The sequence below is a fragment of the Siphateles boraxobius genome, unplaced genomic scaffold (assembly GCF_051911475.1).
Source record: "Siphateles boraxobius isolate OS27281-9 unplaced genomic scaffold, OSU_SipBor_1 11, whole genome shotgun sequence".
Lineage (NCBI taxonomy): Eukaryota > Metazoa > Chordata > Actinopteri > Cypriniformes > Leuciscidae > Siphateles > Siphateles boraxobius.
The window spans coordinates 13,290,124-13,315,223 of NW_027508711.1; the positions used below are offsets into that span (position 1 = coordinate 13,290,124).

The window sequence follows — 25,100 nt, forward strand, 5'->3', positions numbered from 1 at the left end:
AAGCAGCAGAAGTAGCACGCATTTCATTTAATCTATCAGCATGTCTCAATCAAAACTGTACAGCCAGAAGTACAGAAAAGAGTGGGAGTCTTTACCTGAATTTAAAGGGTGGCTGAAGCCAGTAGTTGGGGATGACTGTCGAGCATACTGTGGGTTTTGCAAATCAGATATGCTTGCAAAAATGTATGACATCAAAAAACATTGTGCTACAGCAAAGCATATAAATAAATCAAAACCATATAACCCTGCAAAGCAGTCCTCATTACCGCAGCTAGTTAAGAAAGTGGATAACTGCAAAAGTGCAGAAGCTACTATGGCAATGTTGCGGAACACTGTTCACTGCTAGCATGCGACCATTTAGGTATGGCTTGCAAAGCTGCCTTTTCAGATTATGTTGCAGCAACAAACTTCCAAATGCACCGCACCAAGTGCACAGAAATGATTAAGGGAGTATTGGCTCCTTATTTTCTGAAAAGGATAACATCAGATGTGGGGGATGAGAGGTTCAGTCTCCTTTTGGATGAGTCCACTGATGTCAGTGTCTCAAAATACCTGGGTGTGGTGATTCGGTATTTTAGTGCTAAAAAAAAGAACAGTTGTGTCCACATTTCTTAGGCCGGTTGAATTGGAGGCGGGCGATGCCAGATCAATAGCAAAGGCAATATTGAGTTTCTTGAAAAGTGTAGCCTTAAAAAGGAGAATCTTCAGGGTATTGGCAATGATAATGTGTCTGTGATGACTGGAGTGCACAATGGCGTACACAAGATTTTAAAGGAAGAATGTGCTTTGCCCAATTTGGTACTCATCCGCTGTGCGTGCCATTCTTTACAATTGGCTGTCAGTGCAGCATCCAAAGAAACCAACCCTAGATGTGTTGAATACTTAATCAGGGAAACCTACAACTGGTTTTCTATATCCCCAAAACGGCGAGAGGCATACAAAGCAGTGTATGCCACCATTAATTATGGTCAGAAACCCCTGCAGATCACCAAAGTGTGTGCCACACGTTGGCTATCAATTGAGCCTGCGGTAACTCGTATATTGGACCAGTGGGAAGAACTGAAACTCCACTTTGAGTTGACCAAGGCCAGTGAGCATTGCAATATGGCAGATGTGCTCCATGCCATGTACATGGACAAGACCAACTATGTCTACCTTACATTCTTAAAATCAATTCTGTCTGAAGTTCAAGTTGCAGTGAAGTCATTTGAGGGAGAACATACAGATCCTGTCAAGCTTTTAGACAATCTGGTACACCTCATATCATCAATTTGTTGCAGAGTAGTCAACCCAATGGCAAAAATTAATGTCCTGAAGGATGCCATTGATGGACATCTCAGTCCAGCTCCATATCTTGGGTACCTTTTCGAAAGCACAGTGTCCCAACTCAGCCTTGCGCCAGAGGACGAAAAAGTAATTCAGAAACGATGCATCAACTATGTTGTTGCTCTAAGCAAGGAGCTGCAAGGAAGGCTCCCAGACAATCTCGAAACCTTACGAAACATGGCCCTGTTCAGTGTTAAGGAAACACTAAAACACAATAAAGGCACCAATGAAATTATTAAAGTAGCTGAGCTACTGGGAGACCACCCACAGTCAATTGACAAAATTGTTTCCCAATGGAGAAATATCCATTTATTGAGGTGGGAATCAACTGAAAATTCCACTGAGTTTTGGAGCGAAGTGTATAACTACACAGACGCTTCAGGGTTAAAACCATTCGAAGAACTGTGCAAAGCTGCACTGGCTGCCCTCTCCTTGCCACACTCAAATGCAGAGGTTGAACGGCTGTTCAGCCAAATGAGTGTGGTCAAGTCAAAGTTAAGAAATAGACTGTCAAATAGACACAATACTCCTTGTGCGGTATGGACTGAAGCTGGCTGGTGATACTTGTTACCAGCATAAACTACCTAATGAAGTTCTGCAACAGTTTGGCACCACAGCAGCATACAGCTTTAAAGCCATGCCATCCTTTTCTGCTGATACCAGCTCATTGGACAGTGAAGATGAAAATGATTTGCTTGTAAATCTATGATTAATCAAAGAATGGATTTTCCGGAACTGGGGGAATCAAGGCTGATGGTGACAGTGTCTGCACTGTGAATGAGAAAAGTAATGGAGGAAACCACTGCTAACCAGCCCAGCAGCACATTCTATGGAGAGAGTTGGAAAGAGGTGCCTAGCAATTGACAAACACGTTTAAGTTAAGATGCTAGCTGCAATTGTTCAATATAGCCTAATTGTTCATTTTCTGATACACCTTGTTATTATCTTGTATAATTGTTGATCATTTTGGTAGCATATTAACTACCACAGTGTTTTAATTGTTCAGTTCATGTGTTTCACTGGTTAATAAGAAAATAGCCTACACAAAATGTAAATGTTCAAAAGTGTTTAAGAAAATAGGAAAATAAGAAAATAGCCTACACAAAATGTAATTGTTCAAAAGTGTTTAAGAAAATAGGAAAATAAGAAAATAGCCTACACAAAATGTAATTGTTCAAAAGTGTTCAATATCAATGTTGTATTAAAAAATAAAAATAATCTGATCATGAAAAAGTGTTGTTTGTATTTCTTTTACAAATGCTGTGTGTATGTATGTGTATATATATATATATATATATATATATATATATGTGTGACATAATCAGTTAAGTGATTGACAGTTGTGGTGTCCTATCAGGGGACAATATGAGCTATTTAATGCGGGTTGGCTGTATCCGGAGATATGTCACGTCTTTGCTCCGCCCCGCGTGCGTCATTCACTCGAGTCTTAGGTATGTGTTGATAATGTCTGGTTTAAATCAGGTGTTTAGAACACTACTGATGTGTTGTTATCCCTTCAAATTGTAGCTGTCCATCAGCACTTTTCCGACGTTGCACGTTATCAGTTCGGAGTGAGTGTCTGTTCACCCTTCAGTTAATCGGCGGTCTTGATGATTGCTGTAAACAGTAGCCAGAGGGAAATATGTGAGGAATATTCTCTTGTGGTAAGTGTTATGTAAGATGGATAGAAATTGTAGTAAAAGAGCATTAGTAACATCTCGCTTTCTTTAAGGTGTGGGTGTTCTCTCTCTTATCCTCCAGACCGTTCTTCGCTCTCGTCTTCAGCACGAGCTTCCTCCTGTTTTTGCAGTGAATTGTGCTTAGTATAACCTGAGTGCATTTGAGAACCACGTGTTTACGCTGCGATCGCGCCGTGGGCCAGCAGCAGGATTTGTATCGTCTACTTCCTTTCCTTCTAGAGTAAACGTAAAGTTATAACCTGACTGTTATTTGGATGAGAGCCAGTATGTGGGTGTGTGTGCTGCATTAGCTCGATTTTTCTGTACGTCTTTTCTTTAGTTCTATCATGTAGCTATTGTTTAGATTTTGCGTTATCTAAGCAGGGGCGTGGTAGCGGGGGGGAAAAGGGTACCCAGGGCCCGAGGCAGGGGGGGGGCCCTTAGAAGACGCCGAGCTGAGAAGACCCCCCCCCCCCCCCCCCAGTTGGAGAAGTCGCCGCGCTCAAATCAAAAGTTTTTTACTAAACTCAGTGTATTTGTTTTCTTAGGAACTGAGGTGGCCAGGCGGAAGGACCTTCTCGTGCATGGTGATAGTGGTGTTGCAGTGGGTGACACTTTTTGAAGTGCCTGTGTGTGTGATCTAGTGCACGGTGACGTGTGTGTGCGTGAGTAGGATTGCGCTTTTGGAAAAGCCATTAAGTGGTCCTTCCGCCGGCAGAATCAGCCTGGTGGATTGGCATAATTGTTTGTTTGTATAACCTGTGAATTAAGATTTGTAGATCTTTTTGCTGCTCCTCCTACCCTCGTGGGTAGAGGACTGCTGATGTGGTCATTATATAAATTGCCCGCTGTGATTACCTCTCTTGTTAATTGCCATTATTTGTGCATGTAGCGCTGTGCGCTACCTTTTTTTACAAGAACATACTATTTCTAACTATCTTTTATACGTTAATAAACACTATTTTTATAAATTGTTTTGTACATGTCTCTGACCTTCCTGACACACATGAACCTGTGTGACCTAGTTCAAACTGCTGGGTTATTTTGATATTCTCTGATTTATTCAGGGTGGCGTAGTCGACAATTATCACAATAAGATAAAGTATCATCCTATACCGCCTATTGCCACATATGTATATATATGTTATGACGTCATAGCGCAATGACGTCACAACATTATTTAGCAACATTTAGCAACAAATCGACCTGCCTTTAGCAACTTCCGCTGAAAATTAGTTGGCAACACTGCACACACACACAGTTCGATCGCGCCCGTTCCCCCCCCCCCCCTCTCTCTCTCTCTCTCTCTCTCTCACACACACACACTCACTCACACACACACACACACACACACACAGTTCGATCGCGCCAGCGCGCCTCTCTCACGCGCACACACACTCCACCTTGAGAGAGAGGCGCGCGCGATCGAACTGTGTGTGTGTGTGCGTGTGAGAGAGAGAGGCGCGGGCGCGATCCAACTGTGTGTATGGAAAGCCAAGAGGGCCAAAAACACGCGAATTTTTACGCGTATTTCACGTGTATTTCACGCGTGAAATACGCCTTGATTATGTCACGCGTATTTCACGTGTATTTTACACGTAAAATACGCATGAAATACGCGTTAAAAATCAGTATGAACAGGTCGGTGTCATTGGCTGCTGAAGACTTGGGTCTAACCATTTCTGTGAGCTTAGAGGGGTGTACCTTTCATAGACTAGGCTACCACCAGTTTACATTCTATAGATCAACTTATTCAGGTTTTTTGTATAACGTATATGAATAATATATTTAAATAGAAGTTTTATGACAATTTAGATAAAAATAAAATTAACTTGTTTTTCTTCACTCATGGCTTTTTGTAAATAAACACATTAGTGGACATTCTAGCTTTAACATCAAAGCATTAAGGTGTGTGGGGAAATCAGTTACAGTGGAGTTAACCAATGCAGGTTTATGATCACTGCATGTTTAAGATACAGACCACTGTAATCAATATCTGTCTTTGGAAAACAACGTGAGCTTTTGTTGTGCTTACATTTACAGCTATAGCAAACAGGGGACGCTTTTTCAAACCTTTTTGTTCTGAAATTGGGCACTCAGACAAACTGTAATTAGGTATACAGGTGATTTTCTCAATTTAAAGGAATTTAATGACTTAAAGTATTTAAATATGTTATTTAAGGCTTTCAGGATTAGAATGGGAGCTTGTGCTCAGGGAAGGACAGGTATAAGAACTTGATTTGGCTTTCCTGACAGCAGAAGTATTTTACTGCTACCAAAATTAAATATCCTCCTATTTTTTTCTTTTTCTTCGTTTTCTTGTGTAGCCCAAAGAAAATAGATAGATTGCATTTTTATGAACAAATATTTTTACCAAGATTGCCCCCTTTTGCATATTAGTAGCTACATTTACATATTATTATTATTATTATAACAGGGACAATGGACAGTAAAGAACTGTCCCAGAATTACAGAGCTCAATTTCATCTGCAGTCCCTGGCATTTGACAGATGCTTTTATCCAAAGTGCCTTACATTGCATTTCAATGTACACATTTACATTCTTATCAGTTCTTGCTTTCCCTGGGAATCGAACCCATGACCTTAATTTTGCAAGCGCCAACATTCCACTGTTTGAGCTACAGGAAAAGTAGGAATTTATCTGTAAAACCAATCAACCTAACTCAAGATTTCAAATATTAAAAGTTAACATTTGATTGTGGAAAAGTTTACAGATGTGGTTCTTGATCAATGCAATTGTAATGAATATCTGTTAAAACAACATAACCTTGCTTTACAGGGACCAAATTACAGAAACGTCCTATCTTAAAGGTATTGTTCACTCAATTTAAAATTCTGTCTTCATTAACTCACCCTCATGTTGTTTCAAACATGCATGAGCCTCTTTCAATGTTTGGTTACTAATATTTGAAGATTATTGGTAACCAAACATTGCTGGTCTGGTCCCCATTGACTTCCATAATATTGTTTTCCATATGGAAGTTCCACACAAGAAAGAAACTTTGGAACAACATAAGGGTGAGTAAATGGGTGAACTATCCCTTTAAGCCCCAAGTTATAATCTAACAAGTTCAGTGTTTTAAATTGGTTCCAAAATGAAATGACAGTGGTTACTTAAGACAAGATATTACTCTGACTGAAGTTGTTTCTGCAATACAGCCTCAGGAAACCATTCCTCATGTATGCAGCCATATATCAAGGTGGACCTCACACAGCAGGGGCACACTCACAGTGTCATTACATGGACATTTATCAACTTTATCATAGAAGGCTTTAATAAAATAAAGCTAACAGACATAGGCGTCGATTTCGGGATGCGGTGATTTCGTACCACCAGATTTCGTCATGAGTCATTTTGTACCCACCACTTTTAACTTCCGTCCATATTAATTTGACTTTTGGTTCGATTTTTTGGACCGTTTTCAGTGGTTATGAGGAGCAATATGAGAGAGAAATTTGGCAATCATTGTCTGACCCAGCAAAAAAAAAAAACTATAATATATTTTTTATTGATTTTTCTGTTCGCATTTATGAGGGAAAAAACAACGTGTCAGTTCTCGTTTACTGACGTGAGCGTTCTGAAAGCGGCACTAAAAGACTTCTTTAAAACTTTAACAGAGACCTCAAACAGAACAGCTGCCTTTCTTTACATTTATTTTCGTTTTGTATTAATTATATCTTAATTTTAATCAATGTTTCATGAACCAATTGTCTGGATTTATTTAATAAATAAGAAGTAAATATAGCAGAATCACTACATGGAGGCGCCGGCGAGGGAATTGGAGTTCGTCTCATAAATTAACCGAAACTCGGCGTATAATGCACATTCACATTCACAGCTTATTTAGACACATTTAGATGCATTTATAATCATTACTTTTACCGGTTCTTTGTGGCAAGCTTTATGCGAGCGGTCGTGCGCTTGAGCACAAATTATGAGCTTTTGGCAATTTTTTTTTATAATTATTGACAAAATTAGAATATAGTAAAAGGTTTTTTTGTGTGTGTGAAAGTTTTGGCTGGGCCTGTTGAAAAGTGGGGCCGTGACTGAGCTACAGGACATCGTCTTTGAAAACATAACCTGCGCGAAAGAGAGAAAAAAAATTAATACGTCATTGTACCCAGAACTTCTGAAAATGCACTTCCGAATGCGTCTCTGTCCCCAGCACATTTCAAACCAAACTGACGCCCATGATAACAAAGATAGATTGACAGGTGACACTGCAATGACTACCCTTTTAAATTGCTAATTTAACCCTTTTTTTTTTTTTTTTTTTTTTTTACATCAGCAGGGTTCACTTGGAATGCTCCGAATGCAATGGGCAAATACGGTCCTCAATGGTCAATGCCCTCTGCCCTGCAGAGTTCAGCTTCATTTCATTTTTTCTAAATGTAATAAATTTTCAGTGAAATCAATTCTGATTTAAAATAGTAATGCATATGTTAACAAACTGACCCACTGTACCTTGTATCATGCAGATGATTTGTATGAATTTATTATCACAAGCTTGGATGTTATCTGTCAGTGCTTGAGGAAGGTAAAGTAAGTGGGGAACTGAAAAAAAAAACGAGTTGGCTTTATAGCACAGTCTCATTTCAGTAAACTGCTGGTTAGGTATGAATATGCCACATGGTGTCCGGTAAGAGACTTGGTGAAAATATGTTGGAAATTTGAGAGTAACATGTTTATTTGTCACCAGTGTTGTGCAAGTTACTTCCAAACTGTAATACATTATATCTTACTTGTTACTGTTATCTAAAAGTAATTCATTACCTTACAATATTACTCTCTCAGAATTGTAATGCGTTACATTACTACTGTAGGCCTATTACTTTTGAGTTACTTTCACCAAAATAACTATACAGAAGTAGAACCTAACATTCTAAAATGACTAGGGCTGTAACGATATGCGATATGAAACCGAAATCGCGACACTCAGATCCACGAACCTGCAGAATCGCAACACACCCCTTCCAAATCCCAGCGTTATCCTTCCCGTCCAGATCCAATGCTACCACATCTTTAAATTACTATTAGTATTATTTGAAGTTAACATAACATTATAAAATACGTAGACCTACACCACAAAACTAGTTGATGATAAATTATTTAAAATTTGGGAATTCCAGCTTTATGGACATGACATTTGCAGTCAAAACTTGAAATATAAATTCTCAGAAAATGCATTAATACCAAAATATTGAAATGTCTGTTTATCCATAGGCTCCTCCCTGAAAGGAGTCCAGACATTAGAAAAATATCAGTCTACACATGCGTTTTATATTTAATATTATGGAAATAGACAATCATGCGTGACAAAAAAAACTTTAACTTTTAGGAGGCAACGATTTTTTTTTTTAAATTCTGTGAATTAAACTGCGCAAATCGGATGAAGAAGGGTTGGCTCTCCACAGAACATAAAATATGTATTTTATTTTATTTTTCGTGTTCTCATTTATGAGGAAAAAACAATGTTACAGACGTGACAGTTCGGACGCGACCGCTCTGAGTCTGAAGCGGCACTAAAAGACTGCTTTAAAACTTTCACAGAGACCTTACACACCCATAGCCTTTCTTTAAAGTGAATTTCGTTTTGTATTAATTGTATCTTAATTTTAATCAATGTTTCATCAACCAATTGCCTGGATTTAAGCGCGTGAACTGGAGCGCGTCTCATAAATGAACCGAAACTCAGCGTATAAGGTAGCCTATTCACGGACCTGAAAAAATATATCTATATTGATATGTCTGCTTGTAAACAGAACAATTCAAAACGAAAGAAAACAGACTGCTCTCTGCTTATGAAATTAAATGTGCATTTCTCTCTGGTGCATTCACTAGCCTACTGCGAAGATCGCGAGTCAGCATCGTCAACTTCATCTTGACCTTATTAATAAACAATTAAAATATCTCCTTGCTATATTTGACATATTCATAATCATTGCTTTTGCCGGTTCTTTGTGACAGCTTTTAGGTGCTTTATCGGCAGCGCCGCAGCCCTTACATGAGCGCGTCACCACCGCATCAAAAACATGATTGCGTGATAAAAAACATGAAAAATACCACATAAACATAGCCTAACTGTTTAGAAAGAAAACACAGAACGAATAGCCTAATGCTCATACGTCCATCTCGCGAATGTATAGTCTTCTTCATGCCATCTTCACCATTAGCTGCTTTTCCACTGGCCAGCGCGAGCACAGAGGCCGAAATCATACCTCACGGCGCTCCTGTAAAAAATAAATCGCTATTAAAAAATATATCAGACGCTGCCATTTAGTCTTTATTTACAGACTTGGACACCACACGCGGCTATTGACTGACCACGAACAGTTAATTTAGCCTACTTGCATTTTTCATTCATTAATGTCTCCAGGTCTTCCTGTTTTTTGTTTGTTTTGTTTTTTGTTTGTTTTACAATTAAAACTAAAAGTCTGATGTAACGCAAGCCTTACTGTACATGTACCGAGTAAAATATTACTGAAAACTGATTAGTAATGCCTTACACTACTGCGTTACAGCAAAAAGTAATATGTTACTGTAATGCATTACTTTTGTAACGAGTTACTCCCAACACTGTTTGTCACCACAACAACTCAGTTATTAACAAGGATTGAATTGTTGTACTTAGTTGTGGGTGTATTAGTGTGTGGTTTTCTATAGAAACAGAAAATGCAGAGTAAATATTCTAACATTAAATATTAGAGACAACACGGCACTGACAACATACATTATACTTCATCTCATTAAACGACAAATTAAACCCCATGTAGCCTACTATTTAAATCGATTGCTGGACGTCGTAATAGTATTGTAGCCTACATAAATCTGATTTAGCATTTTATTAGCAACCCCCACCCCACCTGTTCCACCCACTTTTTAAAACAAAGTTACGTCACTGATTTTTATGTTTATATGTATACTTAAATGTTATATGGTGCTTTACCAAAGTGTCTAATAATTTTTACAGATAAATTGCTTTAATACCAATTACCAAGGTGACCTGTAAAATACTTCTGCTGTCAGGAAAGCCAAATCAAGTTCTTATACCTGTCCTGACCCGAGCACAAGCTCTTATTCTAATCCCGAAAGCCTTTAATAACATATTTAAATACTTTAAGCCTTTAAATTGATAATATCACCTGTATATCACCAAACAAAAAGGTTTGAAAAAAAGCGCCCCCTGCTTGCTATAGCTGTAAATGTAAGCACAACAAAAGCTCACGTTGTTTTCCAAAGACAGATATTGATTACAGTGGTCTGTATCTTAGACCTGCAGTGATCATAAACCTGCATTGGTTACCTCCACTGTAACTTATTTCCCCACACACCTTAATGCTTTGATGTTAAAGCTAGAATGTCCACTAATAATGTGTTTATTTACAAAAAGGCATGAGTGGAGAAAAACAAGTTAATTTTATTTTTATCTAAATTGTCATAAAATTGCTATTTAAATATATTAAATATACAAAAAACAGGAAGACCTGGAGACATTAATGAATGAAAAATGCAAGTAGGCTAAATTAACTAAAATGACAGCCTACGGTCTCATGGATTTCACGGACACATGAAATAAGTACACAAGACCGAAAATTCATATGAAGTGTGCCATTTGGGGACAGGGCCTATGATCGTGAACCACAATAGCCACATATATGAGATCATTTAAATTTACAGTAATTTTTAGGTCAATATGTTTTGCAGCACTTAAATGTGTAAATCCAGAAGCCCAGTATTTATCTGGAGGTCTTTGTCCTTTGCCTGTCAACCTGGTTTGTCTCTGCCTTTTCTGTTCTGCCCTGTTTGCCATTGTTCACCCTGCCTGTCTTGACCATTCTTAATAAAAAAGCTGCAAATGGATTCCCCTGGCCTGACCCTGCCTCGATACAACACATATGCTGCATCTGCTCGCTATCTGCCGATCGGCTCTGGTAGTTCCGCTTCAGCACTGATGATGTTGTAGGAATAGTGCGCTCTGGTTGGTCTGGATTATTCTAGAATTTTTATTTTATACAGAAATAAGTTATTTATAATTCAGATGATATATATATATATATATATATATATATATATATATATATATATATATATATATATATCATCTGAATTATAAATAACTTATTTCTGTATAAAATAAAATATATATATATATATATGCAGACACAGAGAATATTACTTGCCTTACCTGATTAGAACAATGAAAAGAATTTTAAAAAACTATAAACAAGAAGTAACCGAACTAATGTGAAGCGAAAGTGAAAGTAAGTGGTGTTGGGCTCACGTAACTCTCTCATTAGAATCAAACTGTTTCAACATTTGCGATGTATTTGGATGCTAAACTATTCTTTATTATAGGCTTTGTACTTCACTCACGTTCCAATATGTGTGTGTGTGTGTGTGTGTGTGTGTGTGTGTGTGTGTGTTGGTGTGAGTGTGTGTGTGTGTGTGTGCGTGTGAGAGAGAAAGAGAGAGGCGCGGGCGCGATCGAATTGTGTGTGTGTGTGTGTTTGTGTGTGCGTGTGTGAGAGAGAGAGGCGCGGGCGCGATCGAACTGTGTGTGTGTGTGGGTGTGTGTGTGTGTGCATGTGTGGGAGAGAGAGAGGCGCGGGCGCGATCGAATTGTGTGTGTGTGTGTGTGTGTGTGCGTGCGTGTGTGGGAGAGAGAGAGGCGCGGGCACGATCGAACTGTGTGTGTGCTTGTGAGAGAGAGAGGTGCGGGCGCGATCGAACTGTGTGTGTGTGTGTGTGTGTGTGTGTGCGTGAGTGAGAGAGAGAGAGAGAGAGAGAGAGAGAGAGAGAGAGATGCGCGGCGCGATCGAACTGTGTGTGAGAGAGAGAGAGAGAGAGAGAGACGCGGGCGCGATCGAACTGTGTGTGTGTGTGTGTGAGAGAGAGAGAGAGAGAGAGGCGCGGGCGCAATCAAACTGTGTGTGTGTGTGCGTGTGTGAGAGAGAGAGAAAGAGAGAGGCGCGGCGCGATCGAACTGTGTGTGTGTGTGTGTGTGTGTGTGTGTGCGTAATACATGTAATAAATAAATAAAAGTGCGTATAAATATAATTTTGGACACAAGAGGGCAGTATAGCCATATTTATGATTTTGTGTTTAAACTATCACTGGAAGAGACCAGAGAAGAGAAAGTTGTTCGGCCGATGAGATCTAAATATGTACCGAGTTTCATATTATTACATGCAAGCATGTTTGATATATGAACAAGTGTTCGAATCGCATTCCAGGGGGCGCTGTCGAGCCTCCCTGCCACGCCTGGGTACCAGCTTCAGCCCGGCCCTGATGGCCGCGGGTTCTGACCTGTGTGCAAAGTTTCAAGAGTTTTCGAGCACGTTAAGGGCCCCAAAACCTTGAAAAACAAAAATAAAAGCATTCTCACTCAGCAGACAAATCCCCCTCCCCCCAAACACACGGAGAGACGTAGGGTCAGAGAGAGAGGAAGAGAAAATTCTCCAAACCATCCACATTCAAACCAAAATATCTGACTTCCTGTTGGTCTGAGCTAATAACTGTAAATTAGAAAGTTGTCCAGCTCGATATGAATAATATACATACAAGATTGTAGATAAAAGTATAGACCTAACTCCCCCTCTTTTGTCAAAAGGTGGCGCTTCTGAGCCCCTGCACCACGCCCGTTTCTGAAACTTTGCACGTGTCTACTGGCAAATAAATGTGATGTGTCTGTCAAGTTTCATGCAATTTCAAGTATGCTAAGAGTCTCAAAGGCATCGAAAAAGAATCTTAAAGTTTTATGCGTTACCATGGCAACAGTATCTAAGATATCAATAATCCTTTCACAGGTCTACATCTGCCGTGTGTTTACATTATACACATAAAGTTTTAAGCAAATCGGGTAAAAATAAGAGGGTGATTTAAAAGCATTTTGAAAGTGACACACTTCCTGCTGCCAGTTGGTGGCGCTATAACTTTGACTCACAATAGTCACATCCATGTGATCGGCCTCTCACAGCGAACACACTGCTGAAGTTTCATCAAGATCAGTCAATGTATGCAGAAGTTATAACACACTTCCTGTTTCCATTATTCGCCATAAATTTGTTTCCTCGTGTGTTAGATAAATATGTAATCAGAATCAGAATCAGAAAGAGCTTTATTGCCAAGTGTGCTTGCACACACAAGGAATTTTCCTTGGTACTGAGGCTTCCAGTGCACATATACAAATACAGATACAACAAGTAATAGTAATACAAATAGTAATACAAATTATACAAATAAAATTATAAAAAATATGAAAATACTATAAAAATATATGGTCACAGTTGGGTTTTGTCAGAATAAACATTTACAGATAATGAACATATTTACAGTATTTTGTATAATATAAATATAAATATCACCTGAATTTTTAAGATATTGCACCAAACTGTCACGGTAGACGGATTCACTGGTTCCTTCTTGTCTTGTGTTTATGTTGTTGTATGAGTGCACGTGTGCTAGAGGCGTGTGTAAGAGGCGTGTCTGTATGTCATTACCTGATCCGCTCCAGCTGCCCATCATCACTTCACCAGCTGCAGTCGATCTCACCATGCTATTATACTCACCGCTGTTCTCTCATCTTTGTCAGATCGTTGTTTGATGTTTCCCTGTCTGGTCTTCTGGTTCGTGTCCTGCCTGGTGTTCCTGTTCGTCGTCTTCCTTGTGGATTTTGTCGTTTCACCGTCTGTCTGCACTTCACCGGATTTGACCATCGAAGTCCCTGCGTCAACATTCCACCAACCGACTTACTGTTCTGGACTTTGTTACTTTCCCAAATAAATTGTTTAACTCGCGTTTGCTTCCTGTCGTCAGTTACTATGACACAAACAGTGGGAGTATTGCACTTACAGGCATATGCCTTGGGAGATATGTTGACTGTTCAGAAGGGAGATGGCCTGTGGGAAGAAACTGTTCCTGTGCCGAGATGTTCTAGTGGCCAGTGATCTGAGTCGCCGTCTTGACGGTAACAGTTCAAACAGGTGGTGTCCAGGGTGAGTGGAGTCTGTGATGATTTTACCTGCTCTCTTCCTCACTCTGGAAGAGTACAGGTCCTGGAGGGATGGCAGGGGGGCACCAATAATCCTCTCCGCAGTCCGGACTGTCCGTTGTAGTCTCCTGATGTCTGATTTGGTAGAGGAACCAAACCAGACCGTGATGGAAGTGCATAAGACAGACTCAATAACGGCTTAGTAGAACTGAATAAGCAGCTCCTGTGGCAAGTTGAACTTCCTCAGCGGGCGAAGGAAGTACAGTGTCTGCTGGGCCTTTTTCACAGTGGAGTCAATGTGATTGTCCCACTTCAGGTCCTGAGAGATGATAGTGCCCAGCAATGTTCCATCTAAGCTGCGCGCGTGCGCGGCCGCGCACTTCTGATGCTGAGGCCGCGCACTTCTGAAGCCGCGGCCGCGCAGAAAAGATTAATTTCAGGCATGGTTAGATTACTACAAAAGAGTTCACATATTCACTTTTCTTGAAAATATTTAGCTATTCGATCTATTTAAATGCGTCAGCTTGTTATATATTATAATAATATAATACGTAAACAAATTGAAGCATTTAAACTGATATATTATATCACTTCAAATACTTCAATTCGTTTTTTTAATATTATATTATATTAGGCCTATATTTTATTATATTATAAGCCTAAAGAATCTCACGGGATCATTGCCATTAAAAACTTTGAAACCCCCTGCTAAAGAAAATATTGGAAATTCATAAGAAATAAACAATAATTTAACTTTGATGGTTTAATGCTTCCTGTACACAATTAATTGACTGTACAAAAATACTTTGTTTTTCCCAAACCATCTCAGTGTAACAGCTTACTTTTCTTTCATACTATATTCTATTATTGTAAAGAATTGAACTGTCCTGCAGAAGATTTAGTAAATTATTTTTCATAGGATTTCTTGGTAAAGACTGTACTGTTAAAAAAAATATCAGGTAACCTAAAATGTGCTTCATTTAGTGACTTCTTAATTACCTGCTTGTTTTTCAAAAATATGATTTAATACCAATAAGTTACATCAAGGGTCAAATAAAATAGAAATGCCACATTCAAGTTAAAAGTTACAACTGAATGTTGAAACCATTGTGTTTATACATATGCTGTACAGGTCAGGTATAAAGAATATTTTTGCTCAGGTGGCGAAATATGTCCGCCCAATAGAAAAAAGTTTTGCTCAGCAAGAAAAAAAATTAGAGGGAACATTGGTGCCCAGGAACCTGAATGACTCCACTGCTTCCACAGTGCTGTTCATGATGGTGAGTGGGGGGAGTTCTGCGCTGTTCCTCCTGAAGTCCACGATCATCTGCACTGTTTTAAGCGTGTTCAGCTCAAGGTTGTTATAACTGCACCAGACAGCCAGCTGTTCAACCTCCAGTCTTTAAGCAGACTCGTCACCATTTTGGATGAGACCGATGACTGTGGTGTCGTCTGCAAATTTCAGGAGCTTGACAGTGGGGTCTTTAGAAGTGCAGTAATTACTGTACAGGGAGAAGAGCAGTGGGGAGAGAACGCACCCTTGGGGAGCGCCAGTGCTGATTGTGAGTGTCTTGGATATGTGTTTCCCCAGTCTCACTCGCTGCTGCCGGTCCGTTAGGAAGCTGGTGATCCGCTGACAGATTGAGGATGGCATGGAAAGCTGGGTCAGTTTGGCTGTGAGAAGACCAGTCATGATGGTATTGAAGGCCGAACTGAAGTCTACAAAGAGGATCCTTGCATAAGTCCCTAGTCTGTCGATATGTTGCAGGATATAATGCAGTCCCATGTTGACTGCATCATCCACAGACTTGTTTGCTCTGTAAGCAAACTGAAAGGGATCCAGCAGGGGTCCGGTGATGTCCTTCAGGTGGGCCAGCACCAGTCTTTCAAACGACTTCATGACCACAGACGTGAGAGCGACAGGTCTGTAGTCATTAAGTCCAGTGATTTTGGGTTTTTTGGGGACAGGAATGATAGTGGAGCGTTTGAAGCAGCAGGGAACTTCACACTGCTCCAATGATCTATTGAATATCTGCGTGAAGACCGGGGCCAGTTGGTCAGCGCAGGCTTTTAAACAAGCAGATTACATGCCGTCTGGGCCTGAGGCTTTCCTAGTCTTCTGTTTTTTGAAGACTCTGCTACCGTCCTCCACACAGACCTTAAGCTCAGGTTGGATGGCAGGAGGGGGGAGTAATGGGAGAGCAGGAGGTGAAAATGAATGTGTGAAGTGCAGATCAGACCGGGTGTGTGGTGTGAATGAGGGCTTTTCAAACCGGCAGTAAAATGAATTTAAATCGTCAGCCAGGTGTTGATTGTCCACAGATCGGGGGGATGGTGACTTGTAGTTGGTGATGTTCCTCAGGCCATTCCAGACTGATGATGGGTCGTTGGATGAAAACTGGTTTTTCAGTTTATCAGAGTAGTTCCTTTTAGCAACTCTGATCTCCTTTGTCAATCTGTTTCTGGCCTGGTTATACAAGATTTTATACCCACTTCTGTAAGCATCCTCTTTGGCATGACGAAGGTGTTTGAGTTTCCCAGTAAACCATGGTTTATCATTAGTGAATGATAAGAATGTCCTGGTAGGAATGCATGTATCCTCACAGAAACTTATATATGATGTTACAGTATCTGTGAGCTCATCCAGATCGTTGGTAGCAGCTTCAAAAACAGTCCAATCAGTGCAATCAAAGCAGGCCTGTAGATCCTGCTCTGCTTCATTAGTCCATCTTTTTACAGTCCTTATTACAGGTTTAGCTGATTTCAGTTTCTGCCTGTAGGTCGGTATCAGATGAACCAAACAGTGATCAGAGAGCCCCATAGCTGCCCGTGGGACCGAGTGATACGCATTTCTATTGTGGTGTAACAGTGGTCCAGTATATTACTGTCTCTGGTGGGGAATGTAACGTCTGTAGTTTTGGTAGTTCACGGGAAAGATTTGCTTTGTTAAAATCCCCAAGAATGATTAAAAGAGAGTCTGGGTAGCTTTGTTCCGTTTCAGCTATTTGTTCAAGTCAAGTCAAGTCATGTCACCTTTATTTATATAGCGCTTTTACAATACTAATTGTTTCAAAGCAGCTTTACAGAGATAACAGGAAAGTAAAGTTGTAATAGTATTGTTAAATTCAAAATTAAATGTTAAATGTCCCCAAATAAGCAAGCCAAAAGCCAATGGCGAATGAAGGCGAAAAAAAAAGGCGACAGTGGCAAGGAACCAAAACTCCATCAGGTGACAGAATGGAGAAAAAAAACCTTGGGAGAACCCAGGCTCAGTCGGGGGGCCAGTCCTCCTTTGGCCAACAACGAACAGTGTATACTTGCTCTTTGATACTTGATTGCTGTTCCTGATCCTGATCGAATGCTCCTGTCTGCCTAGCTGCCTTCTGTGTTTTGTTTGCTTCGAGGCTGTAAGCTCCGTCTAAGCCTCGTATTAGCTTTGTATTTCTTTCTGTTTTGAACAATCATTTACTACCATTTCTAGTTGTTTATACTACTAAATACAGATTAGACAACATCTCAGATTAACCTGACATCGCTAGCTTCCGTTATTGTTAGAACAACACGCTAGTAACTCGCTAGCCTGTTAAACGCGCCACCCGTGCGCTCAGTTATTTATTTATTTTTCTCTCGCGCGCCCGCGCCTCTGAGTTCATAAAAAGCCCAGGTGAGTAAGAATCAGTCAACAAACACGGTGAGTAATGTCTTGTCCTGTTATTGTCACCTGTACTTCATGTTACATGTTTAGCATAGCCTTCCCCGTCGGCAATATAGGGTTTATATGTGATAAATGCAAGGAAACAGTAAGGCTGACGGAGAAGATGTCAGAATTAGAAACACGCATCCAAACTTAAATTGAGGATAGTAAGTGTGCTAGAGCTTTAGATTCTACTTTGTATGCGCCTAGCATAGTGAACTCTTTACATGATTCGGTTCCGGCTGAATTATTGCCTGTGCAGCCAGGCAGATGGTTGACAGTGAGGGATCGCTCTAGTCATGGATCAAAAAACCACTCTTCCGTTCTGATTACCACAACAAATCGATTTGCCCCACTCAGTGAAACACCCACTGAGAGTTCTGTTTATTGTGCCCTGGTAATTGGCGATTCTATTACACGGTAAAAATAGGGACACCAGCCAACATAGTCACATGTTTGCCGAGAGCCAGAGCGCCTGACATCAAAGCAAATTTAAAAGTGCTGGCTAATGCTAATCGTAAATTCTCTAAGATTGTTATTCACGTCGGCACTAATGATGTTCGACTCCGCCAGTCGGAGATCACCAAAATTAATATTAAAGAGGTGTTTGAACTCACAAGTATGATGTCAGGCACTGTAATTTGCTCTGGCCCCCTTCCTGTTCGAAGGAGTGATGAGATAGTTAGCAGATTGTCATCACTCAATGGCTGGCTGTCTAAGTGGTGTCCGCAAAATAATATAGAATTCATAGACAATTGGAAAAGTTTTTGGGGCAAACCTGACCTGTTGAAAAGAGATGGTATTCATCCCTCCTGGGATGGTGCTGCTCTTCTCTCTAGTAATTTGGCTCATAGTCTTAGAGACAAAACATGACAATCTGGGGCTCAGGTCAGGAAGCAGACAAACTGGCTAAACCAACCTTGTGCTAGCGGCCTCGCGTCACCAAGGTCAGATAAATCCCATCACATAGAGGCTCTTTCACCTAGATATCATCATATAGAGACTGTGTCTGTTCCCCGAATTTGGAAATCAAAAAAAGTCCAAACCGATCGAAGGTTAAAAATGTATTTGATATTCAACAAATAAAAAATAGATATAATAAAGATGAGCAAACGATAAAGCTTGGGTTGCTGAATATTCGATCCCTTACTTCAAAAGCACTCATAGTTAATGATATGATTTCAGATTATAACCTAGATGTGCTGTGTATGACAGAAACCTGGCTAAAACCAGACGATTACATTACTTTAAATGAGGCCACCCCTCATGATTACTGTTATAAACATGAACCTCGCCTGAAAGGCAAAGGGGGAGGTGTTGCTGTAATTTATAGTAATATTTTCAAAACCACTAAAAAATCTAGTTTAAAATATATTTCTTTTGAAGTGTTGGTGCTTAATGTAAAAATATATAATGTAAACGATAAATCAAGTTTGAGAATTCTGCTGGCAACTGTATACAGGCCACCAGGGCACCATAAAGATTTTATCAAAGAATTTGCTGACTTTATATCAGAATTAGTATTGACTGCAGATAAAGTCCTAATTGTTGGTGATTTTAATATACATGTAGATAATGGAAAAGATGCAATGGGATTGGCATTTAAAGACATTCTTAACTCTATTGGAGTTAGACAACACGTGTCAGGACCTACTCATTGTCGTAATCATACTCTAGATCTAATATTATCACATGGAATCAATGTTGATGCTGTTGAAATTCTGCAGCAGAGCGACGACATCTCAGATCATTATCTAGTCTCATGTAAATTACATTTAGCCAAGGCTGCAAAGCCAACTCCGTGTTACAAGTATGTTAGACCTATCACTTCTGCCACTAAAGATTGCTTTATCAATAATCTTCCTAATCAGTTTCATCGTCTCAGCATCCCAGATAGCTTAGAAGAACTTGATATTGCAACAGAAACTTTTAACTCTCTCCTTTCCAGCACTTTAGATACAGTTGCTCCGTTGCGCTTAAAGAAAATAGTCCAACACCGTGGTACAACGAGCACAACCGGGCCCTTAAGAGAGCAGCCATAAAAATGGAGCGCAACTGGAAGAATACAAAACTAGAGGTATTTCGGATTTCATGGAAGGAGAGCTCGATTGCTTACAGAGAGGCTTTAAAAGCTGCTAGATCTGCTTATTTTTCAACCCTATTAAAAGAAAATAAACATAATCCAAGGTATTTATTTGAAAAAGTGGCTACACTAACGAAAAAGAAAGCTTCAAGCCCAGAAGTTTCCAAGAAACACAGCAGTAATGACTTTATGAACTTCTTCACTTATAAGATTGATAATATTAGGGACAAAATTATAACTATGCAACCGTCTACTACAGCATCACATCAGGGAGTGCATTATAGTCTCCCCGAGGTAAAATTTGATTCATTTGTTGCCATAGGAGAGGAAGAATTTTGCAAACTCGTTAATTCATCTAAATCGACAAAATGTATGTACCCTATACCGACTAAACTACTGAAAGAGATGCTTCCAGAAGTCATAGATCCTCTTCTTAATATCATTAATTCATCTTTGTCTCTAGGATACGTACCAAAAACCTTTAAGCTGGCTATGATTAAACCGCTTGTTAAAAAAACGCAACTTGATCCTACAGAATTAGTCAATTACAGGCCGATCTCAAATCTACCTTTTCTGTCAAAGATACTAGAAAAGGCAGTATCCTCACAACTCTGTTCCTTTCTTAAAAGAAATGGTATCTGCGAGGATTTCCAGTCAGGATTTAGACCGCACCATAGCACTGAGACAGCTCTCATTAGAGTCACAAATGATTTGCTCTTATCATCCGATCGTGGTTGTATCTCTCTATTAGTGTTACTTGATCTTAGTGCTGCATTTGACACCATTGACCACAACATTCTCTTAAATAGACTAGAAAACTATGTTGGCATTAGTGGAATTGCATTAGCATGGTTTAAATCATATTTATCTGACCGCTATCAGTTTGTAGCAGTAAATGAAGAGATGTCTTATCGATCACAAGTTCAGTATGGCGTACCACAAGGTTCAGTACTAGGACCGCTGCTGTTCACTCTGTACATGCTACCTTTAGGAGATATCATTAGGAAACATGGAATTAGCTTTCACTGTTATGCTGATGATACTCAGCTCTATATTTCTTCCAAACCTAACGAAACTCACCAATTCACAAAAATATCGGAATGCATAGTTGATATCAAAAATTGGATGACTAGTAATTTCCTACTACTAAATTCTGAAAAAACAGAGATTCTAATTATTGGACAAAAAACTTCCACACGTAATAACCTAGAATACCGTCTAACACTTGATGGCTGCTCTGTTAAGTCTTTGTCGTCAGTTAGGAACCTGGGTGTGCTCTTTGATACCAATCTTTCATTTGAAAGTCACGTGTCTAGTGTCTGTAAAACCGCATTTTTCCATCTTAAAAATATATCTAAATTACGTCATATGCTCTCATTGTCAAATGCGGAACAACTAGTTCATGCGTTCATAACATCAAGGCTAGATTATTGTAATGCTCTACTGGGTGGTTGCCCTGCACGCTTAATAAACAAACTACAGCTAGTTCAAAACGCAGCCGCTAGAGTTCTTACCAGAACCAGGAACTACGACCATATTAGCCCGGTTCTGTCAACACTGCATTGGCTCCCTATTAAACATCGTATAAATTTTAAAATATTGCTGATTACTTACAAAGCACTAAATGGTTCAGCTCCCCAGTACTTGAGCGAGCTCTTAACGCATTATAGTCCTTCACGTCTATTGCGATCTCAAAACTCCGGCCAGTTGATAATACCTAGAATATATAAATCGACTGCTGGCGGTAGATCCTTTTCCTATTTAGCTCCAAAACTTTGGAACAATCTTCCTAACATTGTCCGGGAAGCAGACACAGTCTGTCTGTTCAAAGCTAGACTAAAAACACATCTCTTTGACCTAGCATTCACATAACACTCTATAGCCTTCTATAATTCAATATTAGGCTGCTTAGATTAGGTCAGCCGGAACTGGGAACACCTCCCTCATATCCTGATGTACTCGTTACATCATAAGAAGAATGGCATCTACGCTAATTTTAGTGTCTTTGTTTATTCCGAGGTTTTCCCGCAGCCTGCTGGATCCAGGCCGTTTCCAGATCTGACGAAGGACTTTCGCCTGGACCCGATGACAATGCAGTGCTGAAGTGCCAACTAGCCTCTCCCTATGGAGGATCCCTATACCACTCTACAGATAAAGCGTTGTGGAATTTTTCGGTTCGCGTACCTACCCAAAGTGATAAGATAAAATAAAAATTCTGCATCAAAATTTATAGACAAGTAGTTTTTGTAAGGAATTACAAACCTGCGCACATATATTCAAACGCACATAACTATAGAATCAATTCTTAATGCGCATGTGAACGCCATCAGCGTCTATCACAGGTTCACGTTTAAAGTCTGTTTAGAGAGAACGGTGTCGTCTTAGCGGCCCCTAATTTAATAACAAATGATCATTTAGACGGAAGTGAATCAATCAAAACTAACTTTAGCTGGAAAAAACATTTTTCAAGAGCCACTATAAAACCAAACCAATCTCTGTTACCTTAAATTATATGTTTATCTCTGTAAAGCTGCTTTGAAACAATCTACATTGTTAAAAGCGCTATATAAATGAGGATGAGTGTATGATTATGATTTAGGCGGCATAATAGGTCAGAAGTCAGATTGGATCAGAACTTTCACAATATTTATCCAGTTCATCTGGTTAGGGGTCGGAGTCATCACGCCGGTATGGAGATGAGTTTGTTGAGGTGTCCATGAGGCCTTCACAGTGTTGATGAGGCTGGCACTTCAGGGATGCGTTGTCGTCGTGTCCATGTGATGGTCCTTCCTCAGATCTAGATATGGCCTGGATCCGGCGGTTTGCGGTAAACCTCGGGATAAACAGAGAGACTAATATTAGCGTAGACGCCATCCTTCTTATGATGTACAAAGTACATCAGGATTTATGGTAAGTGTTCCCGGTTCCGGCTGATCTAAACTATGCAGCCTAACATTGAATTATAGCAATCTATAATGTGTTATGTGTATGCTAAGCCAAAGAGATGTGTTTTTAGTCTAGATTTGAACTGACAGACTGTGTCTGCTTCCCGGACAATGTTAGAAAGATTGTTCCAAAGTTTTGGTGCCAAGTAGGAAAAGGATCTACCGCCAGCAGTTGATTTTGATATTCTAGGTATTATCAACTGGCCAGAATTTTGAGATCGCAATAGACGTGAAGGACTATAATGGGTTAAGACCTCGCTCAAGTACTGCGGAGCTAAACCATTTAGTGCTTTGTAAGTAATCAGCAATATTTTAAAATGTATACAATGTTTAATAGGGAGCCAATGCAGTGTTGACAGAACCGGGCTACATCAGCCAGCCATCAGCCTGATAGCCATCAGCCATCAGAAGTTCAGCCAGCTGTTGTAGCGCCGCACTCACACACGTGTCTGGCGGGAAGTAAACATTCACGAGAATGAAAGAGGAAAATTCCCGAGGCGAGTAGAAGGGTTTACAGTTTATGAAATGTGCCTCTAAATTAAGAGAGCACATCTTCTTCAGTGTTGTTACATCTGAACACCAACTTTCGTTAATGTAGAAACACAATCCACCACCTCTCGTTTTCCCCGTTAGCTCCGCGATGCGATCCGCTCGGAACAGCTGGAAGCCCGGCAGATGTATTGCGTTGTCCGGTATGGCTTCACTCAGCCAGGTTTCAGTGAAGCACAAAGCAGCAGAGTTTAAAAAATCCTTATTAGTGTGGGTGAGGAGAAGAAGTTCATCCGTTTTGTTAGGAAGGGATCGGAGATTCGCGAGATGAATACTGGGGAGTGCAGGCCGCGCTCGCGGAGTTTAACCAGCGTGCCGGCACGCTTCCCGCGTTTGCGTCTGAACGCGCGTTTGAACAACACCGCTGCCCCTCCGGGGAGAATGTACAGCAAAACGTCCAAATAATCAAAAACTGTAGAAAAGGTTTCTGGTGTGTGTTTCCTAATGTCCAGTAGTTCGTCTTTGGTGAAACTGATAGGAAAAGAATGACTAAACGCAGAACAAACTAACAAAAACAACACAATAGCTGGAGAGCTCCACACCGAGGCAGCCATCCTGAATGATTATTCAAGATGAACGCCATCTGGAATATTAATAGTGAATATTAAATAGTAGATATACTATTTTGCAGTGTTGTTTAACATGTTGCTGTTATGTTTGTGTCATTTATTGTAATTACTTTAGATCATTGCAGAATTCAACAGGCATTCCTTTTATGAGGGTCTTGACTGGCATTAACCAAAACTGCTGTGTCTGTGCCGGTCAAAGCGCTGTGCTGACATAGCAGAAATGAGGACCATAATGGATAGCTTAGATAAAAATGTAAGTACATATATTTCTACTGTACTTTTTTCGTAAACATTATGGGCATTTCCTTTCTTGCAATTTCTCTTGTCCTGCATAATTTTTATTAGTGCTGCAAAATATTGAGTAACAAAGTAATATTCCATTTCTTAATGCAGAAGTATTTAAAATCAATTAAAATTACTTAGTCACCTTCTAGTCAATATTTTTATTACGTTATATTAAGTTTTATCTTTGATAATCAAAATGATATTTTGAAAGTTTTTTTCCCCCAGTGAAATCAATTTCTTCAGGCCTTAAAATATTGTAGCTTGATTGTAACGTTTTATACCCTTGCTTCATTTAGTGTACAGATCTACGAATATGCAAAATGCCTACATTTATTCACAGTGTATATATAGTATTTTACCTAATTCTCTCAGTTTAAAGGGGTAGTTCATCCAAAATTGAGTTCTGTCTTTAATTACTCTCCCTCATGTCGTTCCAAACCTAAGACCTTCATTCTTCTACGCAAAACACTAAATAAGACTTGGTGTACTCATGTTGTGTTTAAGTCTTTGAGCTTCAGTGTTGTATACAGTATATGTGTGAAAGCACATTTTGAAGTTTGTCATTGTTTATTGCAGCACACAGATTCTGAAGAAGATCTGATCTGGGGCAGACTGAATCATTACAGTGGTGGAAGATTAGACTGACCCCATTCCATGCAACTCTACTGATATGGCCCTTGTAATCGAGGAAGCAGTTGTTCTGCGAGGACTTGCTGACATACAAATGTCATTGCTTTATGCTCTCAACATAAACTACCCCAGATACACCTTTGACAGATTCAGAGGCTGTTGATGAACATTGGAGCTGATACCTGCAGTGCAAGAGTGCACTCCCTTAAAAATGCATTGTTGAATTAAAGATTATGAGGTAAGGTGTTGTGTATTTCTACCAAGAGAGCCTGTGTTTGTTGTTGTTGTTTTTTTTCACGTTTTTACTAGTTCTCTGCATCAATGGCCTG

At 39.8% G+C, this 25,100-nt stretch overlaps 1 long non-coding RNA gene across 2 annotated transcripts in view; it reads left to right on the forward strand.

Annotated features, from left to right (window-relative positions):
• Nucleotides 1-2,873: 2,873 nt before the first annotated feature.
• LOC143703363 (uncharacterized) overlaps nt 2,874-25,100 on the forward strand; it is a 276,206-nt gene continuing 253,979 nt past the window's right edge. Inside the window, exon 1 of one of the 2 annotated variants that reach the window (XR_013190978.1) lies at nt 2,874-2,945. This is a non-coding gene — a long non-coding RNA (uncharacterized LOC143703363). Of the gene's footprint in view, nt 2,946-3,581; nt 3,671-25,100 lie in introns of those variants that run through there. The other variant, XR_013190972.1, reaches the window with a different exon arrangement.